This window comes from Sus scrofa, chromosome 4 (genome assembly GCF_000003025.6).
Source record: "Sus scrofa isolate TJ Tabasco breed Duroc chromosome 4, Sscrofa11.1, whole genome shotgun sequence".
Classification (NCBI taxonomy): Eukaryota; Metazoa; Chordata; class Mammalia; order Artiodactyla; family Suidae; genus Sus; species Sus scrofa.
The window spans coordinates 73,297,684-73,308,519 of NC_010446.5; the positions used below are offsets into that span (position 1 = coordinate 73,297,684).

Consider the following 10,836-nt stretch of genomic DNA (forward strand, 5'->3'; position numbering starts at 1 on the left):
TAGTAATAAAATCCTGAAAATGTTTACTGGCCAGTGAACCTAAGAGTTATGAATCAAATATTAAAGCCTATTTAAGAAAAGAAATGAACAAACCTTTATCATTCCCATTTGACTTCTGAGAGCCAAATTTGGAATTGTGGTATATGGCAAGCCAGAAAGGGTCAGAAATAGTAACAGAGAGATTTAGAGATGAGATTCTCAAAATAGAGGAGATATCTGAGCAGGAGTTTGAGAACTGGAGGAAGTTCAGGCAGTACAGAGGCTCTGATGAGACATGGTAAGAAATAATTTTGCATTAAGACTTTGCTTAGCAGGTAGATCCTTGGCAGCCTAATTGGTGTGAATTGGTACCATGAAATTTATATTTGAAAGATAGAGCTATGCAACTAGTTGGATAAAAAGAATAGATCCACATGAATCCTTCAAGTACTACTAGGTTGACCCCATCATACTGAGACCCTAGATGCTTCCTAGGTTTGAACTATTGGAATTCCAGGAGTTTGCAAACTTTGGAAACTGGAATTACATTTCTTTGGCCTCTCAGAGAGACTTTGCTTAATCAACACACGTTTGTCTTGGCAAAGCTTCTCCTGTTCCTTTAAATAATGGAATGTATATGTTTAGAGACTGTGGCTACTTACTTTGCCATTTTTTTTGTGTGTGTTAGTAAGCTAGTATTAATTGCAGAAGGAGATGAACATTATAAGCATACTGATTTTTATTGCATAATCAATCATAGGATATGCCATCAAGGACAGCTTTGGTTTCAACTGGCAACAAGATGCATGTAAAAGAGGAGTCCCCTTGTGGTGCAGAGGGTTAAGGATTTGGAGTTGTCATTGCAGAGTTTCAGGTCACTGCTTTGGTGCAGGTTCAGTTCCTGACCAGGGAACTTTCATATGCTGTGGGCATGGCCAAAAAAAAAAGAAAAAAAAAAAAAAAAGAGTGTAAGAGGCCCTTTGTACAGCAAAAACACCAACTACTGGTCCTTTCCAACAAGTTCATCAACACTTGCTTGATTTACTTCTTATAAATTCCAAAGAGCCAATGTTGAAAAAGAATGAAAAAAGAATGAAAAATTATCCAATTAATTAGCAAGTAAAACATGTAAAGGCTCAAAGAATCTCCCAGTGCAATGTTCTAAATCATAACAGCTAACATCAATTATTTTTATGTGTAATCTTGAGCAAATATTTTCAAATGAAGATCTTTTCTCTTATGGAACATTGGCATTTTATTGGGATGGGAGGATGAACACATCATCCTTGGATTAGAAATTCCTTACCAGAACAGTTCTTCTTCTTCTTCTTTTTTTTTACTGTTTAATATATACTTAACCCTACATGATAAAATTATAGTATTATACAGTAATGAAATGGATTCCCACAAATGTATTTCAGTAGTAAGTCCTAGAGATAAGGGCTTTTATGAATATGAGATATAAACTGAATTTTCACTACACAGAATAAAATATAATGAAAACTCCTAGAAGTGGCATCTCTAATTTTTGGTTTCACAAGTTGGAACTGAGATGTCCATTGGGCTGGAATAAGAAAAGAAGCCCAATGAAAGAAAGACACACATAGAGAGCAAGTACTTCGAAAATAGCCCCCAAATAATAAAATCATGGAATTTTAGAGAGGGAGGTGATCTTCAAAAGAGCATTTCATCTAAGCCCTTTATTTTCAGATGAAAAAACCAATATTTAACATCATACTACTGCTAATAGAATTTGCAGTGCGTGGAAGCAACATGTAAAATAGCAATATTTTACTTTAAAATGATCCCCGATGATTAGCAGCGAGGGCAAATAAAAAGAAGTGCTTATTAAATTCTAAGGAGGAGCGGAGAGGTTCAGAAAAAGAGAGGTCAGAGGGTCAAGCACAAACCTAGGCTATACCAATAAGATTTACATGGCTTTGGATGAGCTAGCTTTTTGAGCTGGGTTTCCTGGATTGCTTGCTGCGAGCTTTTGTGAAGCTTGGTGAATATGCTCAGCACTCATCCAATGGCCTAACCCAATTTCCTCGCTCAACGGTGACTGCGTTCGCCAAATGGTCTTCCTAAACCCACGTCAAATTCGTTCATGTTCTTCTATTTACCAATTTGATAGGTAGAAATGTCCCCTTTAGTTTACATTTTCCTGTTGATCAATGAGTTGATTGTTCTTTTTATATTCATTTGCTACTTTATTCTGTGGTTTTATTTGATTTTATGGGGTGTTCACATCTTTTAACTATTTTTTTTTTCTGCTGGGTTACTGGCCTAATTAATTTGAAGTGTTTTTTAAACATACAAAGAATATTCATTTTTTATGTTAGGCACATTAAAAATATGTTCTTACAGTCTGTGACTTTTTAAAAAACTTCCTTGATGGTGTTTTGGCTTCACAGATTTAAAAATTTCGAGATGCTCAGATTTGCCAATGTAATTCTCTACCATCACTGAATTGCATGTCTTATTCAGAAAGAGTTTCCACATCCCTAACAAAGCTATTATCTATATTTTCTACTATATTTTTATGAATTTTAACCCATGTTATTTTCTTTCACTTGATCTGGAACTTGGTTTTATTTTTCAAATGTTATGATGTAAGGCTGGAATCTTCTCGTGGGGTTTAAGACACTCATGTGTTGGGGTTATACTGCTCTTTACTAGCCATGTCTTTGTTTTATCAGTGACTACAGTATGATGTATAGTTAAATCAGTCAGAAGTATGTGTTAGAGATAAGTGCAGCAACATTAACTTGAAAAAAGATGTGACATCTCTGCTTTGAGACACTTGTTTGATGGAACTCACTTTTACTAAGAAGTGAAAAAAATATAGCTGTTTTGCTTTTCTAGTTGTTCCCAGAAAGCTAGGGAACATTATGATTTAGGGGCCATTCTTAGTCTGAATTTAGCTTAGAATTCTTCAATATTTATACTCTCAATGTGTTAGATTTCCCCTAAGACAAAAATTGAGGTAGTTCTGAATATAAGCATATAGATGTGTATAAATGTTTAAGCAGACACAAATTGTTTCTATGTAGCTTGTTATATCTTCCAAGAGAAATCTGAAGCATTCTGTAGCATTGCTACTAGAATGTTACTACGTGAAACAAACAAATTCAGCTTCACAATTGCAGATATCGAGAGTTAGATATGAAATAACATCTATATGGAATCATAGTGAAAACATAGTTTAATCATATTGAAAACACAATTTTCAGGCTTTTAAATAATACTCTCTTTGTGAGATTGGGAACCTAGTCCCAATTTTCCAAATTTAGGATTTAAAAGCTAAAGAATTTGGAAGCACAAACAGTTTTATGCTTATGAAAAAGTTTAGAGTTGCAGGAGGGATTAACTTCTCTCTATCAGAAGCAGAAGGACTACTTGGAGAAGTGATTCTTATGGCCCAGAAAAATCATGGGGGTTCTGAGCCCCACTGGCTGGTTCATGGAAAGCATCCAGTAAGTGCTTATTAAATATTAACGAATAACAGCTTCTCCACATTCTGGTGGTAGAGACCATGGGAAGTATGAGCTTTTTTACACTTGATCTTAGCCAAAAGGCTGAGAAGCAATAGTATGAGCTTTTTTAAATGGGAAAACCAAAAACCAAAAAGGTAGGTTAATTGACTAATGGTTAAGGTAAATGATTGTTGACATTCAACACAAGTCTTCAGCTTCCAAGACTAGGGACACCCCAAAGCTTGAATCACATTTGTTTGCAATCACTGCTGTTCTGGCTTGTAGATTATAGATCTTTTGAAAGACTGTATTAGCTCCTGAAGATACTTTACATGTGCAGTTCACTTCTGACTTGTCTGAAACAAGGATGAGGACAGCATTGCTGTAACTCAAGGAGAATGGGGAGGGTGCATGTACAGCAAAAGATCATTCTGGCACTTCTAAGATCTCTATCAAAAGGAGTCCTTTAAATTTTTTTTTTTTTTTTTTTTTTTTGCTTAAAAAGGGGATATTGACATATCTTAAAACTAATATGACAGTACATCCCTTAATTTGTGCTAAGACTGATATGAACGTTGAATTGTTGGATTTCTCCTCAGAAAGCTCCTAGGCTAAGTAAATAGAGTACATTTTGGAGAAAGAGCGCATGAGTGTTATGCAAGAATAAGAGATGATTTTCTGTTTTACACAATGAAAGCATGTGCAAAACATCTACCCAGCTCATCTCATCTGCTCCATGTGCACTAACTAGAATTTTACATTTGTCTGAGAAGTAGATGGATGCTCCTTGTAACACTAATCACATTGTTTTGTCTTCTGGCTTCCTGACACCTATCTTTAGAATGGTGTGGGTGGATTAAGGCATACATTTCTGTTCTTCCAATAATGACGGTAACACTGATACCCTATGTCCGGTTATAAAGAATAACAAAGCCGTAGGAGCCGGTGAATCTATTCTTCTTTGTGACAAGGAGTGATTTATAGCAACATGCCATGCTAAGCATATGCTCTATCTAACAAGGGTGGTGATGACTTGAGTGAAACATGCTAGATGAAGCTCCAAGGAAGGTTTTGAAAACTTTATAGGATGATTTTTGTTTCTGCTTCTGTTTTACTCAATAGCATGTCTGCCATTGCCACACAATAAGGACTCTAAGACTCTAATGACTTTTGCTATTGCAATTTATCATTCAAAATACTGATCTGCTTGTTTTGTGATGTTTTCTTTTCTTTTTTTTTTCTTTTTTCCTTTTTCTTTCCTTTTTGCCACCATGGTCTCTAGATTTTGATCTGTTTGTTTATTTTGTATTACAACTGCATATCCAAAGGGTTTATGGAGAAATGTTTTAAATACACAGTCTTGATTTTAAGGAAAAATTGGGCAAGGATAATTATTACAACAACAGCACAAGTGCAGTAATAACATTAAAAGGAATCCTTTATGGTATTTGTACAGGATGTGGATGTTTACAAAAAGGCCTTGAACTCCCATGATCTCATTTAAGCAGACTTAAATCCTACATTGTATGTATTTTAAGTGGTCTTGTTCTAGTTGCTATCATCTCCAATTATTTTTTACTAATTGGGAAAATTGGAAACAAGTGTAAAAAAAAATTCAGAGCCACTTACAGCTTAAGTCACTATGTGACAATTTTTCTTTTCTTCCAAGTGACATGGATGGCGCTGTCAGATTGAGTGTTCACCAGATAAATGAACGGATGGAGAATTACCATATGCTTTCTCCTCTGGGCGATGCACAGCACCCTGATGGAGATACTGCCAAGCTTCTGTTCAGCAGTGTCTCCCTTCAGCCTCCCTGCAGCTGCAGACCTAACACCAAAGCCAGCCGACAGCAAATATCCTTCTCTTTGTGAGCAAATGACTGTGGATGGTACAAGCTTATTTGACAATAACGAAATTTGTTTCGAGTAAGGATAACACAGGGAAAAAAAAAAAAAAAACCTAATCAGAACATTGTTATTTTGACACATTTAGTTACCTTTTAGAAAGTGCCCTCCTAATTTGCAGTTTGACGGGATCTCAGCATCCAGTAGAAAGCTGGGGATTTTTCATCCCATTGACAGGAATCCATTAATAAAACAACAATCTTTTGTGTATAGTAATCTTTAATCTCATTTTGTCACACACTTCTCAGGAGCATTTCCACTCGTTTTACAGTATAATTTATGGCATTGAAACAACTCCTGCCCTGGAAAAGGTCATTCTGTCAAGGTTTACTTGTCTTTGAAGAAAAGTAATAGAGCATTATTTATGAACCAGAGAATGCACTTCACTATTTTAATCAATCAGGAAGATGCTTGCATTATTGTATCTTTTGCTGCTACTCACCCCCCCCCAAAAAAAAAAACCCATAAGCAAAGGATATGCCAATCTTGCTTTCTCTTTTATGTTGCAAAAGGCCTCTTACCTTTTATGTCTCTTCTGCTTTTGTGTTTATGGCGCTATGGAAATAACAAGCCTGATGATGTCTGATATCTGGGAACAATTTGTAAATTCTATGCAAGGGGTTGATCTGCTCTAAAGATCAGAGAACCTCTGGACAGATGAGCCAGCCCAGCCAATACGCTCATTATGGGAAATTCATCTGATAAAACAGAAGGGAATTTGCAGTTAAAAACCTTGTGGAGAAAGAAAAAGTTGAAGAGGTTTGAGACTGTCTTAGACAGTAATCAGCAAGACAAAAGCAATTATCATGTTTTTGTACAGAAGATCTCCAGACATAGCCACAGTTGGTCCCCATATGTTTCTAGAAACTACCACAAGCAGAAATTAGAACATGCTGTGTGGGGAAATGAATTGGTAGTTCATTAGAGAAAACAGTTATAGTTGGAATAAATGTCTCCAATAAGGATTTAATTTAAGTTAGAAAGGATGTTGGGTGTGAATTAAATAACAATAGATATCAATGCCATCCTAATAAAGTTTAAAAAGGATGTTAAAAATATTTCTAATTACAAAATAGTTAAAATAAGTCCATGTGTTTTTGATAACCTATTTAAAAATACATGGGTATGACTTTAAGTATGCAAAAGTCAACTGACAATGATTTTTTAGAACTTAATGGGAAAAACTAAACATAGAACCAAAAAATGGCATATATGTTTGAAATATTTTGATTTAAATATCATATTAACCAAAGAACCAAATAGGGTATTGAGGCTATATAATGATTTGCAAGTAGGTTAAGAAGTTAAGATTGGGTCAAATAATCTTAAATTATTCGTTTATTTATTTACATCCACCACAAAGCTTTTGAGATGGCTTCTATTCAATTAAGACTAACCACCTGAAAAGTAAAACAACTAATTCATCACAAAATTTAAAAATAACCCCTATCCCTCAAAATGATTATAAGACCAATTCCATTACCAAATTAGCAAACTGGGTTGTAAGTATTTAAAAATTGTTGTACTGATTGGAAGTAATTGCCTTTAGATAGACATATCTATTTTGAACTCTGGAGCAAGGGAGAATGAAATAGGAATTTTCTCAAGGCTCAAGGGAGAAGGGACCGTGCAGTTGGCCCTAATGTACACATGAAAGAGAGGAGGGGTGATGTGAAAAGGTGAAAGGTTTTCTTGAAGTATGGAACTGGTCATGTAAGATGGTACCCGTTTTACCTCTGAGTTATAAATTCTCTCAGCTTCCCTATAAAATACTTATGAAGGAATAAAGATATAGGATAAACACATGACATTTCACAATGTTAAATATAAGGCTGACTTTATCCCACAGGGTGAAATGGAATTGCAATAGAGAAAGTATAAAGCCACACTTACAAGAGAGCATCTTGTTCACCGGAAAGAAATAAAGGATGTACTATACTTCTTCCCAAAGTGAGACCTCTTCTCAAAGTAGGGATGTGCCACATCCCATCCCAAACTAGGACACTACCACAATTACTTTTTAACATCTGTCTACTGGCTTACCATCTTCTACTTGACTCTGCCGTGCACACACAATTGTTTGGACATCACTTTTCTCTGCTCTCACCTCCATATATAAAAGCTGCCTCTTTTTGTTTGTCAGTTTGGATCTCATGATTCCCACAGAACAGGGAAGGAAGATTGTGACAGTGATTCAGTTAGTATGATGGAGTCAGAGGGAGGTTGCAAGAGCCTTCTCCTATGTATGCAGGAGATCAAAAGTGCTATTGAATGCCATCCGTTCAGAGTGCAGAGAATCAGCAGGTGAGGGTCAGACTGGGTACCACCTCAACCCAGCAAATCAGTGTGAGGCATTGGTTTAGACTAGGGGCTCAAGAGCAGATTGTTGGGTTAATAGCAGGTCAACAGCTTATTTAATCCCAAAGACTTAGTTTCCCCATCAGGAAAATGGAGATGGTAATAGGGACTTCCTCAGAGAATTATTAAACAATCCATGTAGATTACTTACCACTGTGTAACACATAAGTGAACACTCAAACATATGCTATTTTAATTTGAGAGTGAAAAATGATTGACCAGGGAAAACACATCTTTTAGGCAATTTAATACAGGGAAAGCCAGGGACACAATAGATAGAGAATGATTGTTTTATGCTGGGGAGAGAAACTCCTGTATTCCTGGGACAAGGTAGAATTTAGTGGTTCCTTCACTAGCCATACATAGCACTTTCCCTAGAATTCTTGTCTCAGGGAATGCCTGGGAAACCCACACATATCTCTAGTTGTCAAATGCTGCCTCTGGCTAGACTTCATTTAAAGATTTGTAAACAGAAGCAAACAACAACAACATGAATCCTATTAAAAAGTAAGGCAAATTTTGGGATGAATTGAACATGACTTCTCAAAGCCAACAGCAAAATCTAGTGTATGCACTTTGACATGGCTCACAGTCATTTTTAATGAAAAAAAAAAGGTCTGCTAAGGAGAGCGGCATAGGCCAGTGGCTACAACTCCGATTAGACCCCTTACCTGGGAACCCCCATGTGCCACAAGTGTGGCCCTAAAAAGCAAAAATATATATACATATATATCATTGTATAGATAATTATTTTAAATTAAATATTTTATAGAATTGTATCATATCCAGTTACAAAATTGAACGAAAATGTTAAAAAGTATTAAAAGGGAAATATATAATACAAAAATGACTAAGTACCATAACTGCCTTCTCAAAATTTCAGATTGTATTAAATACTGAAATTTAGGGAATGAGTAAAAAAGAGCTATATTTGTAGGTTTACATAAAAGGAGTCAAAACATGAAATTTATCTCTATTACATTTTAAAATTGATAATTCCCAAATCCTGGAAAAAAAACAAGTGAATGATTTTGTCCAGGTATAGAAAACAGAAGATAAAGACAACTTGGAGAATAGCATAAAAAATGAGAAAATATGATGCCCACACTGACTTCTTTGACAATAGAAATCTCCAAAGGTAGGTGTCTTATTGGTCTTTTTTTTTTTTTTTTTTTTTTGTGGGGTTGAGGGTGCTATATCTGCAGCCTATGGAGGTTTCCAGACTAGGAGTCAAATCAGAGCTGTAGCTGCTGGCCTATGCCACAGCCGCAGCAATGCTGGATCCCAGCCATGTCTGTAACCAGGTCCTTCACCCACCCAGCGAGGCCAGGGATTGAATCTGCATCCTCTTGAATGCTAGTCAGATTTGCTTCCACCAAGCCATGGTGGGAATTCCTTGTTGGTTTCATTTAGCAGTATTTACCAGAGGTGTGCCTGATATAATGGACATCTAGTTATTTGTTGCCTGAATGAAGACTGCACATACAATCTCTGAAATAAACATAAAAATGGTAACCTTATCTAGTAAAAGACAAAGTCTTTTAGAAATTTTACTTAAGAGCATCACACTTTTTTCTTGGCTTTGACAGAAAATGCATCAACACAGAAAAGTAGAGATATCAAAAAATCAAATAATAACGATGTTGGATTAATAAACTTTCATACTACGCAAAGAGGGCTATATCTTCTTTTCAAGTGAATATACCTTCAATATACAATTGAGGAATATACTCACAATTAGTATATTTAGTGAATATACTAAAAGCTACAATAATTAAAACAAGTCATATAGGAATAGACAGATCAATGGACTATATATATATATTTGGAAATGCAATATTAAGTTTATACTAAATTTATAATAACAAATTAATGAGGACTCAATGCATTAACATTATATAATCCTTTGTCAAATGGACTATTTGGAGAAGAAGTAAAGTTAGGTCTTTGCCTTACAGCTTATAGACAATTAGATTTAAAAAAGAAACCAGAGACAAAGAAAAACTTGGAAGAAAGTATGCATGAATATTTACTCCCTGTCTAGGAAAGGACTTTATATGTCTTTAAAATAATGAAGAAATTATACCTAAAATACTGATAGAATTATCCTTTAATAATTCAAGGTGACCTGGGTAAGAAATTATACCTAAAATACTGATAGAATTATCCTTTAATAATTCAAGGTGACCTGGGTACTATAAATCAATATGAAAATCTAACAAATGACAAATTGTGTATTGCATTTGTTGTATATATATTTTGTAATATATATATTTGTAATAGGCTATCTGTAATACTATATTTATATATTACATTACAAATATAATGTTTAAATCACATTTGCTTTTAATTACCTTAAATGTAAAAGTCTCATGGATTATTAAGATACATTTTAAATCCTGATTTTTTAAAAATAGATGAGTCATGGACAATTTACACAAGACATATAAATATGACAATAAATATGAAAAAGTTCAGCCTCACATGATTGTTCAAATTAACACAAATATAAAAATATGCAGTATTTTTATTCATCAGATTAGAAAAAATTCTTTTAAAGTTTAATAATTGATGCTGATATGGTGCCATGAAACCAATGCTCTTAGCCATTGCTCTAGTAAAGCAAATGAATATATTTCTAGGAAGTGATTTGGCATCAGGTTTCAAAGGCCTTTAAGAAGTTCATGTTGCTTCAGTCACTCTACCTTAATTAAAGCTGCAGACAAATATTGATGAAGAATGTTCATCGTGTAATTTTTAAGTCAGTATACATAATTTATATCTTCAGAAAAAGACATTTCTCTAAAACAGAAAAAAAGAGAAAAGAAAATGATTAAGAAACAATGGAGAATTGTATTAAATATAGAGTGGCTATTCCAGGTTGGGGAAAGAAACTTGTGTTTACCTGGGGTAGAAATGAGTTGACTAGCCCTAGGGTCAAGTTAATGTGATACATCACAAAAGAAATGTATTTTGATACATCTGTGTTCTAGAAAAGAAGTAGCCTTTCTCTCACAGATTCAAAGAAACTAAGTGGAACTGCAAGTCATATTTTATTAGTCATCAAGAGCATAACCCCAGCAATCAGTCTTTTGAAAACTGGAAACATGGTGAGT

At 34.7% G+C, this 10,836-nt stretch overlaps 1 long non-coding RNA gene across 1 annotated transcript; it reads left to right on the plus strand.

The window, feature by feature from the left end:
- Positions 221 to 5,578, plus strand: LOC110260287. Its single transcript, XR_002343301.1, has 2 exons — positions 221 to 277; positions 5,125 to 5,578. It is a non-coding gene; the product is annotated as an uncharacterized LOC110260287 (long non-coding RNA).